Below are 21,930 nucleotides of genomic sequence, written 5' to 3' on the forward strand. Positions count from 1 at the left end.
GCTGTTGAAGACACGGACTTGAGCTGGGGCAAAGCAGAAATTCCAACAGATCTTCCTCCTCCCTAGTTGAAGAGTTCTGAGGAGTTCCCTTTCCACTGGCCCAGAAGACATTAGGTAAATTAGCATAGACTGAACATTGAACCTGATCTGTACATTCAGTAAAGGGATTTAACTGCCAGTCTACATAATTTCTAATCTGAATAAAATATTTAATTGCTGATACTTTTTGGCTAAATAAAGAGATATTAAAAAATCGTGGTTAAGTTTTGAAACACACCTGGGAACACAGTGATAATCTAACACTAATGAAAAAAACTGCAAGAGAGATGTATCATTATAATACAATTATCTTGACGTAACATACTTGCTCATCTGTCAAAGTTCATGATAATTCCCATCACTTTAAAAAATTATATTCCAAAATGAAGTGTGATTTTTTTCAAAATGTCTCGCCATTTTTATTCCATGCAGTAAAGTTTTCTCATCACATTCCTTAGTGCGTCAGCCATGGCTCAGTGGGTAGCACCCTGGCCTCTGAATCAGAAGGTAGTGGGTTTGTGAATGCCACTGCAGACACTTAAGCACTACAATCTAGGCTGACGCTCCAGTACGGTACTGAGGGAGTGCTGCACTGTTGGAGGTGCCGTCTTTCGGATGAGACGTTAAACCGAGGCCCTCTCTGCCCCCTCAGTTAGACATAAAGGGGGAGAAATTTGGTATCGCCCTGTTTGGGGTGCAATTATCGGCCGGGCGCAAAGTTTAGCGCCTGGCGCTAATTATCGCCTTCCACTTCAAACTTGGCTTCTATCGCCCCTGGAGGTGATTGGAGCACTAAATCAGGCACTACACACCTCTCTTAAGGTGCTAACACCGAGGAGCGAGGCGCTACCTCAGAGCGCTGGCGAAGCTCATGTGATGTCAGTCAGCAATGGAACACAGACACACTGGCGCCGGCCAGTTCTTAAAGGGGAGGGTCGATCTTGCTCTCCATCCACATCCTGCTCATTGTAGCCTTGAATCTCGGCCTGGAGAGACCTGTACATCAAATCTGCTGGAAAGAACAATGGAGAGGCCCAGGGAAAGAGCTCAGAGTGCAGCCCCCACAGTCTCTTCTTAATCGATGCAAGGAAGGGTAAATCAAAATGAACCTGCTAAGTGCTGCTCAGTACCCAAAACTCCTTCACACAGCGTTGAATCTCTCCAGAAGTCTCTCTCTCTCTCTCTCAGAATGCGTGGTGCAAAAATGGCGCTGACAAAAAAGGTAGGAAGCAGTCACCTTTAAATATCGATGCCCCAGTCCCTTCTTGATTGCAAAATGCTCCCCTCAACTTGTCGTTGCTAGCGGCAGGCGGTAAGGCAGGGAGCGCTGTAGTGTATGTACCTTTAAGAGAGAACTACTTTTACAGCTCCTGTATACTGTAGTACCGGCAGTGACCACACCTGTATATAAGCCTTGAGCATGCCTCTGTACTGTTAGTCTTTAGACTACCCTCCTCCAGTAAACACCTGTTGATTGTTAATTTACAGCCTCCGTCTAGTTATTGGAAAACATCATACTTTAAGAATCACGGATTCAACAAGCGCCACTCAATATCAGGTCCGGGGCGCTACCGGGGCATTGCACACTCGACTGACATCATGATCTGCGGGTGCTGGAGATCGTGGTGGAAGTGTTTAGCGCCGCCGCAAAATGCCCGGTCAATTTCGCGAGCGGCGCAAACATCGCCACGCCCGGGCGCTAGTTACTTTGTGCCCCATTAGCGCCCTCTTTTCCCCCAAAAGATCCCATGGCACTATTTCAAAGAAGAGCAGGGGGAATTATCCCCGGTGTCCTGGAGCCAATATTATCCCACAATCAACATCACCAAAACAGATCATCTGGTCATTATCACATTGCTGTTTGTGGGAGCTTGCTGTGCGTAATTTGGGGCTAGCAGATACGTTGATGGACAAGTTTGTGTGTGGGCTTCAAAGTGAAGGAACCCAGAAACGGCTTCTATCAGAAAAGGATCTTACGCTGGACAAGGCTTTCAGCATGGCAGTATCACACGAAGCAGCCGCACGGGGCGCTGCAGAGATACAACGGAGACCGCAAGAATATGGCACCAATGAAATGTCATATGGAGCAGGGAAGTGTTATCGCTGCGGCAGAACAACACACGACCAGAAGGATTGTTGGTTCAAGGACCAAGTGTGCAGACAGTGTGGAAAAGCAGGACACATAGCAAGAGTCAGCAGGTCAGGGAAGAAAACCAGCAGCAAGAAATCTCTACAGGAGAAGTACAAAAAGGTACATAAGGTGATGGACAGTAGTTCAGACGAACAGAAAAGTGATACAGACTCCGGAAGCAAGGAGCTGGGTTGTCTGAAACTACATAAGGTAATCAAAATGGAGGATCACCAGACTATCTGGGTCATGCTCAAGATAGACGGAGTCCAAGTGAAAATGGAATTGGACACAGGATCAGCCCTAACAGTCATAAACAAAAGGGACTACAAGCGGCTATTCTCACATATACCCTTGAAAGCTACAGAGATTGTCTTGAAGACATACACGGGGCAAAAAGTCTACCCCAAAGGAAAAATAAGGGTGAACGTGATATACAAAGGCCAGGAAATACCAAAAATGGACCTATATGTATTGCCAGATGGAGGACCACCACTACTAGGACGTGAATGGATCCGGAAGATACAATTAGATTGGCATTCCATACAGGCACTGAAGGTTGAGGCCAAAAAGGATGACGACGTCACACCTGGCCGACTGTCAAAAATGCTAACTGACGCACAAGAAGTGTTCCAGGAGGGACTCGGAACACTAAAAGGCATAACAGCGATGATTAAAATAGAGGAAAATGCAAGCCCAAAGTTTTTAAGGCCAGACCGGTGCCTTATGCAATCCGACCAGCCATCGAAGCAGAGCTGGAAGGTTTGGAACGTTCAGGAGTACTGTCCAAAGTGGACTGGAGCGAGTGGGCTACACCCATCGTTCCTGTAATGAAGAGGTCGTTGAGTAATACGCCTGGGGAACCAAAGAAGGTCCGCATCTGTGGGGATTTTAAGGTGACAGTGAACCCAGTCCTTCACACGGTACAATATCCGCTTCCACGGATTGAGGATATTTTCGCCTCACTATCTGGAGGTAAACGCTTCACTAAGATTGATCTGGCCCAGGCGTACTTGCAAATGGAGGTAGAAGAAGCCTCGAAACAGTACCTCACGATCAACACTCATAAAGGTCTCTACCAATACAACCGGCTGGTGTTCGGGGTAGCATCGGCTCCGGCTATTTGGCAAAGGGCAATGGATCAAGTCCTGCAAGGGATTCCAGGGACCCAGTGTTATTTGGACGACATCCTGGTCACGGGTGAAAATGACAGTGATCACCTCGCCAACCTGGAGAAGGTGCTCACTAGATTAAAGGAATATGGGTACGAGCTAATCGCCACAAGTGCGAGTTTTTCCAGAAGCAGATCTCATATTGTGGCTACGTCATTGATGAAGAGGGGCTACATAAGTCCCCTGAAAAGAGTGAGGCAGTAGTCAAGGCTCCAGCACCGGAAAATGTGTCACAACTGAGGTCGTTCCTCGGGCTGGTGAACTACTACCATAAGTTCTTACCAAATTTGTCTACAGTATTACACCCACTGAACACCCTACTGCAAACGGGGGTACCATGGAAGTGGAATGATGAATGTAAATGAGCTTTCCAGAAGTGCAAAGAATTGATCACATCAAAAGAGGTGTTGGCCCATTTCAACCCAGCACTACCAATTCGGTTGGCGTGTGATGCATCACCCTATGGTATTGGAGCGGTGCTATCGCACAAATTCCCAGACGGGTTGGAGAGGCCAGTAGCCTTTGCGTCTCGGTCACTAACCTCAGCCGAGCGCAACTACGCCCAGATTGGCAGGGAGGCCCTCAGCCTAGTATGGGGAGTAAAAAAATTCAACCACTATCTGCATGGGCAGAAGTTCACCTTGCTGACTGACCACCAACCACTTGTCTCCATCTTTAACCCAAAGAAGGGCGTTCCGGTGATGACTGCACAACGGCTACAAAGATGGTCCCTTTGTCTAGGGGCGAACCAATATGAAATAGAGTATAAGGGCACGAAACAGCATGGAAACGCTGATGGGCTATCACGCCTGCCACTGCCTACTGCGGAGGAAGCACCAGCAGTGGACCCTATCGAAATATTTTATTCGTCGATAATTGAACGCTTGCCAGTAACTAACGCGGATATAGAGAAGGAGACCCGAAATGATCCGACACTGTCTCGGGTATATGATTTGACGGTGAAGGGATGGTCAACACATGGCGACTCACTGTTGCCAGCATTCTCATCCAGAAGAGAACAGCTGCAGTCCAAAGATGTGCGGGTTAGGTTGATTGGCTATGATAAATTGACCCTTAGTGTTAGGGGGATTAAATACGTGGGGTTACAGGGATAGGGTGGGGTGTAGGGGTTACGGGGATCGGGTGGGATATGTGTCAGTGCAGGCTCGATGGGCCGAAATGGCCTCTATCTGCACTGTGGGGTTTCTGTGATTCTGTGATTCTGTGATTATGCCAGGGGACAGTGATGTGTGGATCCTGAGTGGTAATTCCACCCAAGTTAAGGGAGAGAGTACTCAATGAGCTTCACGAAGGCCATCTGGGAGGGGTGAACATGAAAAGCCTTGCTAGGGCTTATGTGTGGTGGCCGGGGATCGATCAACAAATCGAGGACCTAACAAAGAGCTGCTCAGGATGCCAGAAGGTCCAAAATGCACCACCACATGCCCCCCTACACCCATGGGAGTGGCCCTCCTCGCCATGGCAACGGGTGCATATTGATTTTGCTGGTCCATTCATGGACTCAATGTTCTTAATAGCAGTGGATGCGCACTCGAAATGGCCTGAGGTGATCAAAATATCCTCCACCACTACAGAGAATACGATTGCAGCCCTACGGACCATATTTGCCAGGAACGGCTTGCCAGAGCAGATTTGCTCTGATAACGGACCACAGTTTGTGTCCGAAGAGTTTTGGAAATTTACATCCGCCCCGTATCATCTAGCCACAAATGGATTGGCTGAGAGGTTCGTACAAACCTTTAAAAAGGCAGTAAGGGCCATGTGCGACGATAACATTCCACTATAGCATAAGATGGACAATTTCCTGTTAGCCTACAGAAATGCGACACATGCAGCTACCAACCAGACCCCGGCCATGATATTCTTTAACCGAAGGTTGAGATCTCGTCTGGATTTGCTCAGACCAAATGTGCGAAGGAATGTTGAGGATAAGCAATTCCAGCACATCAATGAGAAGCCAACAAGGAGCTTCAATGTAGGACAACCAGCCTTGGCCCGCGACTACCGAACAGAGAAATGGCAACCCGGAACGATATGCACACGGCAGGGGCCATTAATGTACACAGTGGATGTCGGGGAGAACATTGTGAGACACCACGTCGACCAGATCCTAGCGTCACAGGAACGAGTCAACCCCATGGCCTAGAAATTCAGTTGCGTTAGCGCCGCTTTTGAGGCGCTAGAGGGACTAGCGCCAGAGTTATGGCCAGTTTAAAAATTCCCTGGGGCCCTAAATCGGCGTTGCACCAGTAGCGCTGCACCGGCACCGAGGACGTCATCGGTGTGCGCAGCGTCCCGGTTGCCGTGGTAACCCGCCCGAACTCCGAAATTGAGTTGCGGCTGCCTCGCCCGTGGCAGCCGCAAGCAACGTTCTGTCAGAGGTGCCTTACTCCAGTTTGCGCCGGCGCATTAAAGGCCCCGCGGCAGCCGGCCACTTTCCCGCCGGCCACCTGCCCGCAGCTCCCTCCCCGGACTTCTCCCCCCCCCCCCCGGAACAGATGCAAGCCCGGCACTTGTCCGAGGTGCCGGGCTCATTTTTAAGCTGATTTGCGCGGGCCGCGGCCGGGTGCAGGCAGCTCCTCCTTAATGGGAGGAGGAGGCCTGCACGTCCCCAGCCTGCCGCACCGCATCGGGTGCCGCAGCGCCGGAATTGCGGCGCGAAACGGCAGTTAGCGCCGATGTACCGCCGCAAAGACCCTTCAGTAGCGCCGGCAGCCGTTTGGGCGCGGCACTACTGAATTTTTGGCGCGCGCAGGGGGACTTAGCGCCGGCACTAACTTCCGGCGCTAAAGCCCTGCCTACGCCAGAACCCAATTTCTAGGCCCATGTCTCGCGTACCTGGGGATGAACCCGACATACCGGTAGCATTTACCTCAGAAACTGTAGCAGCGGAAACTGATGAACTAACCGACGAAAGGGGGCCAGAATCGCCTCCGCACCAAGAACAAGAACCTCAGGAAAGGCGCTATCCAGAAAGGATCAGGAAGCCGCCCCAAAGACTGAATCTATAAATGGACTATTTCAGTTTAATGTGCATGTTAAAGTGTTAACTGTTATTTGAATGTTATGGGTACTGTTAATCTAAAAGGGGAGGAATTGTAGTGTATGTACCTTTAAGAGAGAACTACTTTTACAGCTCCTGTATACTGTAGTACCGGCAGTGACCACACCTGTATATAAGCCTTGAGCATGTCTCTGTACTGTTAGTCTTTAGACTGCCCTCCTCCAGTAAACACCTGTTGATTGTTAATTTACAGCCTCCGTCTAGTTATTGGAAAACATCATACTTTAAGAATCACGGAGTCAACAAGCGCCACTCAATATCAGGTCCGGGGCGCTACCGGGGCGTTGCACACTCGACTGACATCATGATCTGCGGGTGCTGGAGATCGTGGCGGAAGTGTTTAGCGCTGCCACAAAATGCCCGGTCAATTTCGTGAGCGGCACAAACATTGCCACGCCCGGACGCTAGTTACTTTGTGCCCCATTAGCGCCCTCTTTTCCCCCAAAAGATCCCACAGCACTATTTCAAAGAAGAGCAGGGGGAATTATCCCCGGTGTCCTGGGGCCAATATTATCCCACAATCAACATCACCAAAACAGATCATCTGGTCATTATCACATTGCTGTTTGTGGGAGCTTGCTGTGCGTAATTTGGCTGCCGCGTTTTCTACATTACAACAGTGACTACACTTCAAAAAGTGCTTCATTGGCTGTAAAGTGCTTTGGGAGGTCGGTGGTCAGGAAAGGCGCTATAGAAATGCAAGTCTTTCTTTCTTACTTGTACTGCTGTGGCTAAAGGTTGTAAGATATTGTCCTCTTCATAAATGGATCTGCGGAAAGTCTCAGGTCGCAAAGTCTGCCAGAACTTTCCCAACGAGCAGCTAAACGAAAACAATCACCAGAAACTCAAGCTCACCGGTGAGTTTGTGACAAGGGATTGTCGTGAACCCTACCAAAAGTGGCATGTCTTTATCTAGCAAAAGTAGCCACACACTAAGAAGGTTTTACCTTCCTGATCAGCAGCTGTGAACTATACATGCAGAAAGCACAGCAGATGCCTTTAAATATGGCTCCGTGCCCCATAGGCAGAAATAAATCGTAATACTGTACACTGTCGCACTGTCCTTCACAGTGAATGTGCTGTCCTTTCAAACCCTGGCTGTGCCTTTTCAGTGAGCGGTGTAAATAATTGACAGCAGCGGTCTTCTGCTGACTCGAGATGAATTCGAACCAGTCTTCGGTTCGAAGCAGTATTCTGCAGTATTCCACGACAGGGACTTGAGCACAAAAATCTAGGCTGACGCTCCCAGTGTGGTACTGAGGGAGTGCTGCACTGTTGGAGGTGTCGTCTGTCAGATGAGATGTTAAACCGAGGCACCGTCTGCCCTCTCATCATTATCACATTGCTGTTTGTGGGGGCTTGCTGTGTGCAGATTGGCTGCCGCGTTTCCTACATTACAACAGTGACTACACTTCAAAAAGTACTTCATTGGCTGGAAGGCGCTTTGAGACGTCCAGTGGTCATGAAAGGCGCTATATAAATTTTATTTTTATTTTGGGTTCATGATTAAAATTCAGCCTGAAATCCTGCGAGCATTTGGTTTGCAAGTTCTTTGATAACTATCAGAAGCACCTTGACTTGGTCAACCTTTGGGGGCACAACATTACTCCACAATCCTCAGTGTGTTGTATTTGGAGCCAATCCTCAGTGTGTTGTATTTGGAGCCAATCTTCAGTGTGTTGTATTTGGAGCCAATCCTCAGTGTGTTATATTTGGAGCCAATCCTCAATGTGTTGTATTTGGAGCCAATCCTCAGTGTGTTGTATTTGGAGCCAACCTTCACCTGCCCCTATACCTCTCCTCTTTCCACTGTCCAGGGCCCCAAACACCCCTTCCAGGTGAAACAGCGATTTACTTGTACTTCTTGCAATCTAGTCTACTGTATTCGCTGCTCACGATGCGGTCTCCTCTACATTGGGGAGACCAAACGCAGATTGGGTGACCGCTTTGCGGAACACCTCCGTTCAGTCCGTAAGGGTGACCCTGAGCTTCCATTAGCCTGTCATTTTAATTCACCGCTCCATTCCCACTCGGACCTCACCATCCTTGGCCTCTTGCATTGTTCCATGGAAGCTCAATGTTAACTCGAGGAACAGCACCTCATCTTCCGATTAAGCACTTTGCAGCCTTCCGGACTCGAGATTGAGTTCAACAATTTCAGATCATAACATCGGCCACTATTACATTTTTATTTATATCTATTATACACCCCTTTGTTTTGGTTTTTCCCTCCCCCCCTTTTCCTTATTTCTCTCTCTCCCACATGGTAGCTGTCTCTTATTCTGCCAGAACATTTCTCACGTAATCAGAGCCGTCTTTTGTCTCCACTACTCCTATCACCATCTCGTCTCGTTTTGAATACCTCTTAATGTCTCTTCACTTCTTTTGTTGTCTCCCACCCCTGCCTTTCGATCTATTTCATTTCCTTTCCAGTTTTGAAAAAGGGTTAGACCCGAAACGTCGACTCTAATTTCTCTCCATGGATGTTGCCTGGCCTGCTGAGTTTTTCCAGCATTTTCTGTTGATATTTCAGTGTGTTGTATTTGGAGCCAATCCTCAGTGTGTTGTATTTGGAGCCAATCCTCAGTGTGTTGTATTTGGAGCCAATCTTCAGTGTGTTGTATTTGGAGCCAATCCTCAGTGTGTTGTATTTGGAGCCAATCTTCAGTGTGTTGTATTTGGAGCCAATCCTCAGTGTGTTGTATTTGGAGCCAATCCTCAGTGTGTTGTATTTGGAGCCAATCCTCAGTGTGTTGTATTTGGAGCCAATCTTCAGTGTGTTGTATTTGGAGCCAATCCTCAGTGTGTTGTATTTGGAGCCAATCTTCAGTGTGTTGTATTTGGAGCCAATCCTCAGTGTGTTGTATTTGGAGCCAATCCTCAGTGTGTTGTATTTGGAGTCAATCTTCAGTGTGTTGTATTTGGAGCCAATCCTCAGTGTGTTGTATTTGGAGCCAATCTTCAGTGTGTTGTATTTGGAGCCAATCCTCAGTGTGCTGTATTTGGAGCCAATCTTCAGTGTGTTGTATTTGGAGCCAATCTTCAGTGTGTTGTATTTAGAGCCAATCTTCACTGTGTTGTATTTGGTGCCAATCTTCAGTGTGTTGTATTTGGAGCCAATCTTCAGTGTGTTGTGTTTGGAGCCAATCTTCAGTGTGTTGTATCTGGAGCCAATCTTCAGTGTGTTGTATTTGGAGCCAATCTTTAGTGTGTTGTACTTGGAGCCAATCTTCACTGCGTTGTATTTGGAGCCAATCCTCAGTGTGTTGTATTGAGAGCCAATCTTCACTGTGTTGTAGTTGGAGCCAATCTTTAGTGTGTTGTATTTGGAGCCAATCTTCAGTGTGTTGAACTTGGAGCCAATTCTCAGTGTGTTGTATTTGGAGCCAATTCTCAGTGTGTTGTATTTGGAGCCAATTCTCAGTGTGTTGTATTTGGAGCCAATCCTCAGTGTGTTGTATTTGGAGCCAATCTTCAGTGTGTTGTATGTGCAGCCAATCCTCAATGTGTTTTATTTGGAGCCAATCTTCAATGTGTTGTATTTGGAGCCAATCTTCAGTGTGTTGTATTTGGTGCCAATCTTCAGTGTGTTGAATTTGGAGCCAATCCTCGATGTGTTTTATTTAGAGCCAATCGTCACTGTGTTGTATTTGGAGCCAGTCCTCAATGTGTTGTATTTGGAGCCAATCTTCAATGTGTTCTATTTGGAGCCAATCTTCAGTGTGTTGTATTTGGAGCCAGTCCTCAGTGTGTTGTATTTGGAGCCAATCTTCAGTGTGTTGTATTTTGGTGCCAATCTCCAGTGTGTTGTATTTGGAGCCAATCTTCAGTGTGTTGTATTTGGAGCCAATCCTCAGTGTATTGTATTTGGAGCCAATCTTCAGTGTGTTGTATTTGGAGCCAATCTTCAGTGTGTTGTATTTGGAGCCAATCTTCAGTGTGTTGTATTTGGAGCCAATCCTCAGTGTATTGTATTTGGAGCCAATCCTCAGTGTATTGTATTTGGAGTCAATCGTCAGTGTGTTGTACTTGGAGCCAATCTTCAGTGTGTTGTACGGCCTCTAATATGCGTCGTCTGCATGCTGTAATTCAATGACAGAGGATGGGATGACCTTGGATGTGGTCTGGAAGCAACATCCCCAGCATCGATGCTTAGACCATGCTCGATCAGCTCCGATGGACGGGTCACAACATCCGCATGCCCGATACGAGTCTCCCGAAACAAGCGCTCTACTCGGAGCGCTGACACAGCAAGAGAGCCCCAGTTGGGCAAAGGGAATGCTCCAAGGACACCCTCAAAGCCTCCTTGAAAATGTGCAACATCCCCACCGACACCTGGGAATCCCTGGCCCAAGACGGCACAAAGTGGAGGAGGGGCATCCGGGATGGTGCCGAACACCTCGAGTCTCTTCGCCGGGAGCAAGCGGAAGCCAAGCGCAGGCAGCGCATGGAGCGCATATCAACCCAAGCACCCCAGCCACCCGCCCCTTAAACCACCTGTCTGCCCCATCTGTGACAGAGACTGTAGGTCCTGCATTGGACTCATCAGTCACCTGAGAACTCATTTTTAATGTGGAAGCAAATCATCCTCGGTTCCGAGGGACTGCCTAAGATAGAGAGATTGATTGTTGTTGTTACATAAAATCACGTATTAAACCCAGATGGTAATTGCACATCAGGCATCTAAACATTTCTTGGGACCTTCCAGTTATTGGGATCAAAAGCAGATAAAGAGCTCATTTTAATTATGCTAATTTCAATAGGTTTTTATTGAAAAGCTACATTTTTAGACTCTAGAGTAAACCAATTATAGGTCAAGTTGGCACCTCCCTCCAGTAAAATAACAGAGAGGAATTTGTTATGAGCCATTGCTGTCTTTAATTTCTCCTCGATTGGTCTAATTTTCCAAAGCCTATTTTGTCCCAGTTATGCCCTGTACGTTTGCTATGAGTCTAAAGTGATTCGGGCTTCATATTTTGCATGGAGTGCATTATTTTTTATGCAGGGTCTACATTGCTGTGAAATCAGGGCACCCAATGGATTTCATAGAAGTGTGTGCAGGGATGTGAAATGCTCATATTAATAATCTTAGTAAAAAATATCCACATGAGCACCAAATGGGTCGCCAATGCGCAGGAAAAAAAAGCAATGCTTCAGTAAATGGGGAATCTCCAGGCAAAGTCTGGATGTGAAGAGATTATGGGGTAGAAATCTGACCTCAATGCAGCTGTCTTGTGGGCAAATAATGAGCACAAGACCCAATTTTGGGGACCAACACCCTGCGCCCCAAGCATGCCTGAAAACCCAAGCCTTTCCAGGCGTTCATAGCACAGGCATTAAGAACATAAGAACTGGGAGCAGGAGTAGGCCATTCGGCCCTTCGAGCCTGGTCCGCCATTCAATGAGATCATGGCTGATCTTCTGCCTCAACTCCATTCACCGGCCCTATTGCCATATCCCTTGAGGCCCTTACTAGTCAGAAATCTATCAACTTCTGTTTTGAATATACCCAATGACTGAACCTCCACAGCCCTCTGGGGTAGAGAATTCCAAAGATTCACCACTCTCTGTGTGAAGAAATTTCTTCTCATCTCAGTCCTGAATAGCCTACCCTTTATCCTGAGGCTGTGGCCCCTGGTTCTAGACTCCCCAGCTAAGGGAAACATTCTCCCAGCATCCACCCTATCAAGCCCTGTAATAATTTTGTATGCTTCAATGAGATCCCCTCTCATTCTTCTGAATTCAAGAGAATACAGGCCTAGTTTACTCAATCTCTTCTCATACGACTGTCCCGCCATCCCAGGAATCAATCATGTGAACATTTGTTGCACTCCCTCGTTGGCAAGTATATCCTTCCTTAGGTAAGGAGACCAAAATTGTACACAGTACTCCAGGTGTGGTCTCACCAAGGCCCTATATAATTGGAGTAGGACTTCTTTACTCCTGTACTCATAACCTCTTGGCCAGCATACCATTTGCCTTCCTAATGGCTTACTGCACCTGCACATTCACTTTCAGTGACTCATGTACAAGGACACCCAGGTCCCTTTGAGCATCTGCATTCCCCAATCTTTCACCATTTAGGAAATACTCTGCCTTTCTGTTTTTTCTACCAAAGTGGATAACTTCACATTTATCCACATTATATTCCATCTGCCATGTTCTCGCCCACTCACTGAGCCTGTCGAGATCCTCTTGAAGCCTCTTCACATTCTCTTCGCAACTGACACTGCAACCTAGCTTTGTATCATCAGCAAATTTGGAAATGTTACATTTAGTCCCCTCATACAAATCATTGATATAGATTGTTAAAAGCTGGGGCCCAAGCACCGACCCTTGCGGTACCCCACTAGTCACAGCCTGCCATCCTGAAAAAGATCCGTTTATCCCTACTTTTTGTTTTCTGTCTGTTAACCAATTCTCAATCCATGCTGGTATATTACCCCCAATTCCATGTGCCCTAATTTTGTTCACCAACCTCTTGTTTGGGACCATATCGAAGGCCTTCTGAAAATCCAGATGCACCACATCTACCGGTTCCCCTTTGTCTACTCCACTAGTTACATCCTCAAAGAACTCCAATAGGTTTGTCAAACAGGATTTCCCTTTCATAAATCCATGTTCTCTCTGCCCAATCGTACTATTAGTTTCTAAGTGCTCAGTTATTGCATCCTTTATAATAGATTCCAGCATTTTCCCAACTACTGATGTGAGGCTAACTGGTCTGTAGTTCCCCGTTTTCTCTCTCCCTCCTTTCTTAAATAGCGGGGTTACATTTGCTATCTTCTAATCTGCAGGAACCGTTCCAGAATCTATAGAATTTTGGAAGATGACAACCAGTGCGTCCACTATTCCAATGGCCACCTCTTTCAAAACCCTAGAATGTAGGTCATTCGGTCCTTGGGGTTTATTGACATTTAGTCCCATTAATTTTGCTAGTACTGTTTTTTTTACTAATAATAATTTCTTTAAGTTCCTCATTCTCATCACACCGCTGGTTTTCTCGTATTTCTGGGAGGTTTTTTGTGTCTTCCTCCGTGAAGACAGAAACAAAGTATTTATTTAATTTCTCTGCCATTTCCTCATTCCCCATTACAAATTCTCCCATCTCTGACTGTAAAGGACCTACATTTACCTTCACCAGTCTTTTCCTTTTCACATACCTATAGAAGCTTTTACAATCCGTTTTTATGTTTTTTCTAGTTTGTGCTCATATTCCATTTTCAGTTTCTTTATCAATTTCTTGGTCCCCCTTTGCTGATTTCTAAAAAGATCCCAATCCTCAGGCTGACCGCTTTTTCTGGCAACTTGATAAGCTTCCTCCTTTGACTTAATACTAGCTTTAATTTCTTTTGTTAGCCATGGTTGGATCACTTTTCTTTTGGGTTTTTATGCCCTAGAGGAATATATGTTTGTTGCAAATTATGCATTATTTCCTTGAATGTTAGCCGTTGTATGTCCACCTTCATGCCTTTTAGTGTAGTCTCCCAATCTACCATGGCAAACTTGTCCCTCATATCCTTGTAGTTTCCTCTGTTTAGATTGAAGACATTAGTTTCAGATTAGACTACATTACTCTCAAACTTAAACCAGCTACTTAAGAATGTAAGAAATAGGAGCAGGAGTCGGCCATTCAGCCCCTCGAGCATGCTCCGCCATTCAATAAGATCATGGCTGATCTTCAACCTCAACTCCACTTTCCCGCACTATCCCCATATAGAAACATAGAAGATAGGAGCAGGAGTAGGCCATTCGGCCCCTCGAGCATGTTCCGCCATTTAATGAGATCATGGCTGATCATCCAAATTCAGTACCCTGTCCCTGCTTTCTCTCCATATCCCTTGATCCCTTTAGCCTTAAGAAATATATCTAACTCCTTCTTAAATATATTTAATGAATTGGCCTCAACGGCCTTCTGTGGTAGAGAATTCCACAGGTTCACCACTCTCTGGGTGAAGAAATTCCTCCTCATCTCAGTCCTAAATGGCTTACCCCTTATCCTTAGTCTGTGACCCCTGGTTCTGGACTCCCCCGCCATCAGGAACATCCTTCCTGCATCTAGTCTGTCTAGTCCTGTTAGAATTTTATAAGTTTCAATGAGATCCCCTCTCATTCTTCTAAATTCTAGCGAATACAAGCCCAATCGACCCAATCTCTCCTCATACGTCATTCCTGCCATCCCAGGTATCAGCCTGGTGAATCTTCGCTGCCCTCCCTCCATGGCAAGAACATCCTTCCTCAGATATGGTGACCAAAACTGCACACAATAATCAAGCTGTGGTCTCACCAGGACCCTGTACAACTGCAGCAAGACATCCTTGCTCCTTTACTCGAATCCTCTCGCTATAAAGGCCAACATACCATTTGCATTCTTAACCTCCTGCTGCACCTGCATGTTTACCTTCAGTGACTGGTGCACAAGGACACCCAGGTCTCATTGCACTTCCCCTTTTCCCAATCCCTTGATTCCCTTCATTCCCAAAATCTATCGATCTCAGTCTTGAATATACTCAACGACTGAGCCTCCACAGCCCTCGGGGATAGAGAATTCCAAAGATTCACCACCCTCCGAGTGAAGAAATTTCTCCTCATCTTAGTCCTAAGTGGCTGACCCCTTATTCTGAGACCTTGACCCCTAGCTCTGTCTAAATAAAGGGCCAAATACCTATTTTAGGCCAAAACAAATGCAAAATACTGTGGATGCTGGAAATCTGAAATAAAAACAGAAAATGCTAGAAATACTCAGCAGGTCAGGCAGCATCTGTGAGGAGAGAAACAGAGTTAATGTTTCAGGTCAATGACCGTTTGTCAGAACTGGAAAAAGTTGGAGATGGAACAGGTTTTTAAGCAAGTGTAGAGGCAGAGAAAAGTGGGAGGGGAGGAAAGAACAAAATGGAAGGTCTGTGATAGGATGGAAGGCAGGAGAGATTAAGAGACAAAAGGGGTGATGGTCCAATGCAAAATGAGATGGTAATGGGACAATTTAAGAATCAAAAGATGAGTCTAGATGAAGTGTAAATGGCAATGGCAGAATCATCAACAGCTGCCATGTGAGAGAGAGAGAAAAACAAGATAGGGGCCGAGGTTATTGTCTGAAATTGTTGAACTTGATGCTGAGTCCAGAAGGCTGTAAAGTGCCTAATCGAAAGATGAAGTGCTGTTCCTCGAGCTTACGTTGAGCTTCATTGGAACAGTGTAAGAGGCCGAGGACCGAGAGGTCAGAGTGAGTGTGGACCTGTTTTAGGCCTCCTGGCAGGAATTGCTTTGGGATGAGCGGAGCAGGAAGCGGGCCTGCTCCACTCAAGGTTCTTTAGAGACCACTGAGGTAAGTCTTTTTGTTCCTGTGCTCGCCTGACTCCACAGTACCCCGACCACCAACACCACCACTCCCCATCACCCACAACCCCGCTCCGCCACCACTCCCCTCCCCGCCAATTCCCACTCAACACCTCTCCCGGGAATTAATTGTGGACAGCTGCCGGCAAGACATACAACTCGAAATTTATCTTGTTCAAATGAGTGAGCTGCCTGTGGAGGCACAACTGGCGCTGGTAGCTCTCCCGAATAATATTAAAAAGCTGCCAAGCCCAATTTCGGGCTGGCCTCAGGCCTTCCCTTTGGGCCGCGTGTTGCCTGTGCAGCAACAATTCTGGGCTCGAAAACGGGCCCAGACGACTATCTACCCATATGCCATCACCTTGCAAAGAGCAGAGATCCAAGGTCAGCTCCAAACTGCACGATTCTAGGATACGCTCAAAGGTCTGATTGAAAAGAATTAATCATGTTCACCACATTTGGCTCACAGATATTGTGGCCGACATTTGCAATCAGAGGCTTCCGGATGCCTCCGGCCTGCGAATTTTCTACGAAAGTACCCGGTGGCCCGGGAAGAATGGCGGCTCGCACTCCTGGGCTTCTCCGGGTCCACGCGGGCAGAGCCCCCACGTATCCCAGGGGGCGCAAGCGGTTCGTAGGCGCTCCTGGGAGCACGTGGGCCGGCCCAACCAATAAAAGAAGAGATTCCCCATTCAACCTTTTGACAGGTCCGTACGTACAGAACTGTCAAAAGTATGAATGGGGATCAGCTAAAAAAGACACCAACACATTAAATACATTTTTAAAAAACATTACATATTTAAAATTAATTAAAATGCCATTTAATTAAATATTTTAAACAAAAATTTAAATTTTTGAAAATTTTACAGTGCTAAAAATAAACCTTTTTGAAGAATATTTTTAATTAATAATTGATTAACCAAATTTAATTTCAATGTGGAATGAATGTACTCCCTTGCTGGATGGATTGTCTGTCCTGCTGCCCTTTCCAGTGGGTACTTGTGGAAGTAGTTGTTTAACCCCATACCTGCTGAAAGGACAGGAACTCTGAACAGTCAGCACAACAAACTCTGAGGCACGGAAGAACAGAACTGGAAGTAGGTTCAGGAACAGGAAATTGTTTCAGGGGCAGATTTGAACTAGGTTTTTTTTCTCCCTTTCAAACAAAATCAGTATGGGATTATGTTAAAGATGGACATAAAAAATGAAAGTAAAAAAAAATGTAATCTTATTTCACGAGTGCTTACTATATCAGCATGTGGCACATGTGCTCTGCCTAATTATCAAACAATTCTGTGTCTTTTTTCATTTTTCTATTTTTTTTAAACTCTTAAGCTGGTTAAAGCGGGCCTTACGCCCGTTTTTAGCAGGCGTAAGAATTTGACAATCATTCAGCGGGCAGAAGTTGTGCAAAAAGCGCCACTCTCCACCCACGGAGGCCCTTCTCCCGGGCAGGCGGATGATCTGATCGCGAGTGCTGGGTTTTCAGCGCACGCGCTTCGCGTGCCTGAAACCAGCACTTGCGCGGCCCCTTACGGGCGCGTGCGGCACTTGTACGCACCCGTGGGGGGGGGGGGTCGCAAAATATGGCCCATTATTAATCCCCTTGAGAACGGTGAAGTGATATTCCACATATTTTCTGTCCATTTGAGATGTAAAAACAGAAAAAAAAACTGCCCCATATTTTTTGGAAAAGCATTTGCAAATCTAAGGCCAGGTGATGAAGTTGCAAGGAAGGGGCAGGATTTCCTCTATGAGCTATGTCTAACAAAACTGTAAATTAATTCCTTATTAACAGGGTTATGACTGTGTTACAAAAGGGAGAATTCTTCAGCTGAAGTCTTAACCCATTCAAGATCAGGCACAAAAAAATTAGCCATTTCCCTCAAAAGTTTAATTCCAGAACAACTTCTGCTTCCTGATGGCATCAACATCTCAAAGCCCTATGTCAGGAATGAGCTATCTTTTGGTTCATCTGTGATAATTGACTCTTGTCAACCATTTCCATCCAATCTAAATGGAATTATTTGAGCCAATTTTCCAAGTGTTGCTCTCAGAAGGGAGCCGCTCAGTATCCCGATTCGCACGGCCAGTAGCTAAAGCTCCCCATCAGCTGAACAAACTCAGCAAATCATCACTATTATCTACATTCAACAACAACAACAACTTTCATTTAGATAGCGCCTTTGACGTAGTAAAAACATCTCAAGCCGCGCCACAAGAATGATTATCAGACAAACTTTGGCACTGGACCGCATAAAGAGATCTTAGGACAGGTGACCAAAAGCTTGTTCAAAGGGGTAGGTTTTAAGGAGCGTCTTAAAGGAGGAGAGATAGAGAGAGAGGCGGAGAGTTTTAGGGAGGGAATTCCAGAGCTTAGGGGCCCAGGCAGCTGAAGGGACGGCCGCTAATGGTGGGTCAATGAAAATCAGGGTTGCTCAAGAGGGCAGAATTAGAAGAGTGCAGAATTAGAAGAGTGCAGAGATCTCAGAGGGTTGTAGGGCCGGAGGAGGTGTAAGGAAATCTCTTAATGTAGGAATTAACTAATTCCTACGAATAACGGAGATCGACGCAAGAGAACAATTAAACAGGTCTTTACTCAACGGAGATGCCACGAGGACTGCCTGGGCAGCCCCGTGGTTTGTGACGTGACGTCATCACGTTTACCCGCGTTTTCCCGCGCTCTTAAAGGGGCCATGCACCGTACATGCAAACTCTATATACAAAACACAGTAATGCCTAACACAATGGTACAGGTTTAGGCTGGTGTTAGAACATCGTTAAAGAGAATTATATACAGTTAGCCAGAGTCATTCAGTGGTTCTGCCACATGCGCCTCCCCAGAATTCGCTTTATCGGACAAAGTCAAATGGTGAGGGGGTCTGACGAGCCTGTCGGAATGACTCCTGTACTCTCGAGGCGGAGGCTGCAGGGCGGCTGGCGGTCTGGCGGGCGGTCGCACTTGGTCTGCCATAACGACGATGGGTGGCCGACCCCATCTCGGCGGTTGTGCTGTCTCGATGGGGCGGTCGAGGTCTAAATATGCTGGCTTTAAGCGGTTGACCGAAATGTGGTCCGGTTTACCACCGACATCTGCCATGAAAGTTTTGTCCCCTGCTTCCAACACGCAGAAGGGACCAGTATAGGGGGCCTTGAGCAGATCCCTATGTGCATCAAGGCGAATAAAAACGTATTCAGCCTTGTGAAGCTCCGTGGGAACGTGTGACCTCTGCAGCCCGTGGTGCGAAGTGGGCACCGGTGCAAAATATCTGGCCACTTCATGGTGACTAGCAAGCTGGGCAGACGCGGACCATGGCTCTGTCGATGTTGGTAGGAAGTCCCCCGAGACTCGCAGCGGCTGACCATACACAAGCTCCGCCGATGAAGAGTGAAGGTCTTCTTTGGGGGCTGTGCGAAGGCCCAACAGGACCCACGGTAGCTTGTCTGCCCATCCAGCATCCTGGAGGCTGGCCCTCAGGGCGGCTTTCATTGACCGGTGGAAGCGTTCGCAGAGGCCATTCGCCTGTGGGTGGTAGGCTGTGGTGTGGTGCAATTTGACACCAAGTCCTTGGGCCACTGCATTCCAGAGTTCGGAGGAAAACTGCGGTCCCCTGTCTGACGAAATATCTGCAGGCACTCCGAAACGGGCGATCCAGGAGGAAATGAACGCCCTGGCCACGTCCGCTGAAGTAGTGGATGACAGGGGGACCGCCTCCGGCCATCTGGTGGTGCGGTCAACCATGGTCAGGATGTGTGAAAAACCATGGGAGGGTGGGAGTGGCTCTACCAGGTCCATGTTGACATGGTCAAAACGGCGCTCCGGAACTGTGAAGGTGGCCAACGGAGCTTTGATGTGGTGCTGTACCTTAGCCTTTTGGCAGACCACGCAGGTGTTGGCCCAGTCGTGGACATCTTTATGCATGCCATGCCATACAAATTTCGCTGACATCAGTTTCTGAGAGGCCTTCATTCCTGGGTGTGACAACCCATGTATGGCGTCAAACACTTTGCGGCGCCAGACGACCGGCACGACAGGGCGAGGATCCTGTACAGAGACGTCACACAACAGCGTGGTAACTGCCGAATGGAACTTGACACCGGCCAACTGGAGGCCAGTGATGGCCATTCTTTAAGCTTGGACTTCCGGGTCTGAGGCTTGGTCCGCTGCCATGAGGGCGTAGTCGATGCCCAAATGAGCTGTATTGACGATCGCGCGGGAGAGGCAGTCTGCCACCATGTTGTCCTTACCGGCCACGTGCTGTATATCTGTGGTGAATTCGGATATGTAGGTCAGTTGGCGCTGCTGTCGGGCTGACCACGGTTCGGTGATCTTGGCCATTGCAAAGGTTAGCGGCTTACGGTCCACAAAGGCGGTGAAAGGACGTCCTTCCAGTAGGAACCGAAAATGGCAGATGGCCAGAAAAAGAGCGAGCAGCTCCCGGTCGAATGTGCTGTATGCTCTCTTGTTCTGCCGTAGTTGACGGCTGAAGAATGCCAACGGCTGCCATGTCCTGTTCACCCACTGCTGTTGCACGGCACCGACTGCATAGTCCGACACATCGGTGGTGAGGGCGATGGTGGCTCCTGGCAGTGGGCACGCCAGCATAGTCGCGCTGGCTAAGGCGCTTTTGGTGTCGGCAAACGCTCGGGCCATATCATCCATCCAGTCTACCGGGTTCTTGCCAGTCTTGCCCTTAAGGGCCTCATACAGGGGCTGTATGAGTAGTGCTGCCTTAGGCACGAAACGGTGGTAAAAGTTTACCATGCCTAGGAATTCCTGCAGGGCCTTTACGTTCTGCGGGCATGGAAAGGATATCACCGCCTCTACTTTTGAAGGTAAAGGAACTGCTCCCTCTGAGGTGATGCGATGCCCCAGGAAGTCAATTTGGTGCAGGCCAAACTGACACTTGGCCGGGTTGATAATCAGGCCGTGTTGGCTGAGGCGTCGAAAAAGGGTGCGTAGGTGACAGGTGTGTTCTTCCTTAGTAGGACTGGCAATTAGAATATCATCCAGGTAGACGAAGAGGAACTTGAGGTCCCGCAGCATGGAGTCCATCAGGCGTTGGAAAGCCTGGGCGGCGTTCTTTAACCCAAACGGCATTCGTAAAAACTCGAAGAGGCCGAATGGGGTGATGACTGCAGTCTTCTGGACGTCTTGTGGATGAACTGGGACCTGGTGGTAGCCCCGGATGAGGTCGACTTTTGAGAACATGGTGTTCCCTGCCAAATGGGCAGAGAAATCCTGAATGTGGGGGATCGGGTACCGATCAGGAGTGGTGGCGTCGTTTAGGCATCGATAGTCGCCGCATGGCCGCCATCCGCCGCCAGGCTTCGGGATGATATGGAGGGGTGAAGACCAGGGACTATTTGACCGGCGAATAATTGCTAACCGTTCCATGGTTGCGAACTCCGCCTTTGCGACCGTCAGCTTGCCAGGTTCCAGGCGCCGGGCTCGCTCGTAGACCGGGGGGCCGTTGGTGGTGATGTGGTGTTCCACACCATGTTTCGTGGCTGTGGAGGAGAACGTGGGTCTTGTCAGGTCAGGGAATTCGCCGGAAAGCCCTGCAGCGGGTAGTCAAAACTGCCCAACGCATTACCGGCACCCGGCTATCGACCATAGAGCACATATACCAGAAACGCTGTCTACGGAGGTCACGGTCGATCATCAAAGACCCTACCCACCCCAGCCACAGTCTGTTCGCCCTCCTGCCATCTGGGAGACGCTACAGATGCAGTCGCACCCGTACGACCAGATTTAGGAACAGCTTCTTTCCCAGGGCTGTCATCCTACTGAACTCCACAAATAAACTCTAAAGCCTGCACATCTGCCAATGCACTTTATTATGGTTATGTTTATGTTAATATACTACAAGCCAAATGTATGTTGAATGTTTAAATGTCTTAATCTAAATGTACACTCTCGGGAGCCGCAAGCCTACATTTAGTTGTACTGCACTGGTGCACTAACAATGACAATAAAAAGTTGATTTGATCTGATTTTGATTTGAACTCATCAGGAGTCGGCAATGCACAGGAGACGGTGCGTGACATAGTGTTACTGCGGTAACACGGAAGAGAATTAAAAGTTGATGCGTTGATCAGCTGTCGGTTCCTAACGTCGACCAGGAGGCTGTTGGCGCACAGGAAATCTGCGCCGAGGAGGGGCTGGG

Source organism: Somniosus microcephalus, chromosome 5, assembly GCF_052327205.1.
Source record: "Somniosus microcephalus isolate GS21.2 chromosome 5, FLI_Smic_1.0, whole genome shotgun sequence".
In the NCBI taxonomy this organism is placed as follows: Eukaryota; Metazoa; Chordata; class Chondrichthyes; order Squaliformes; family Somniosidae; genus Somniosus; species Somniosus microcephalus.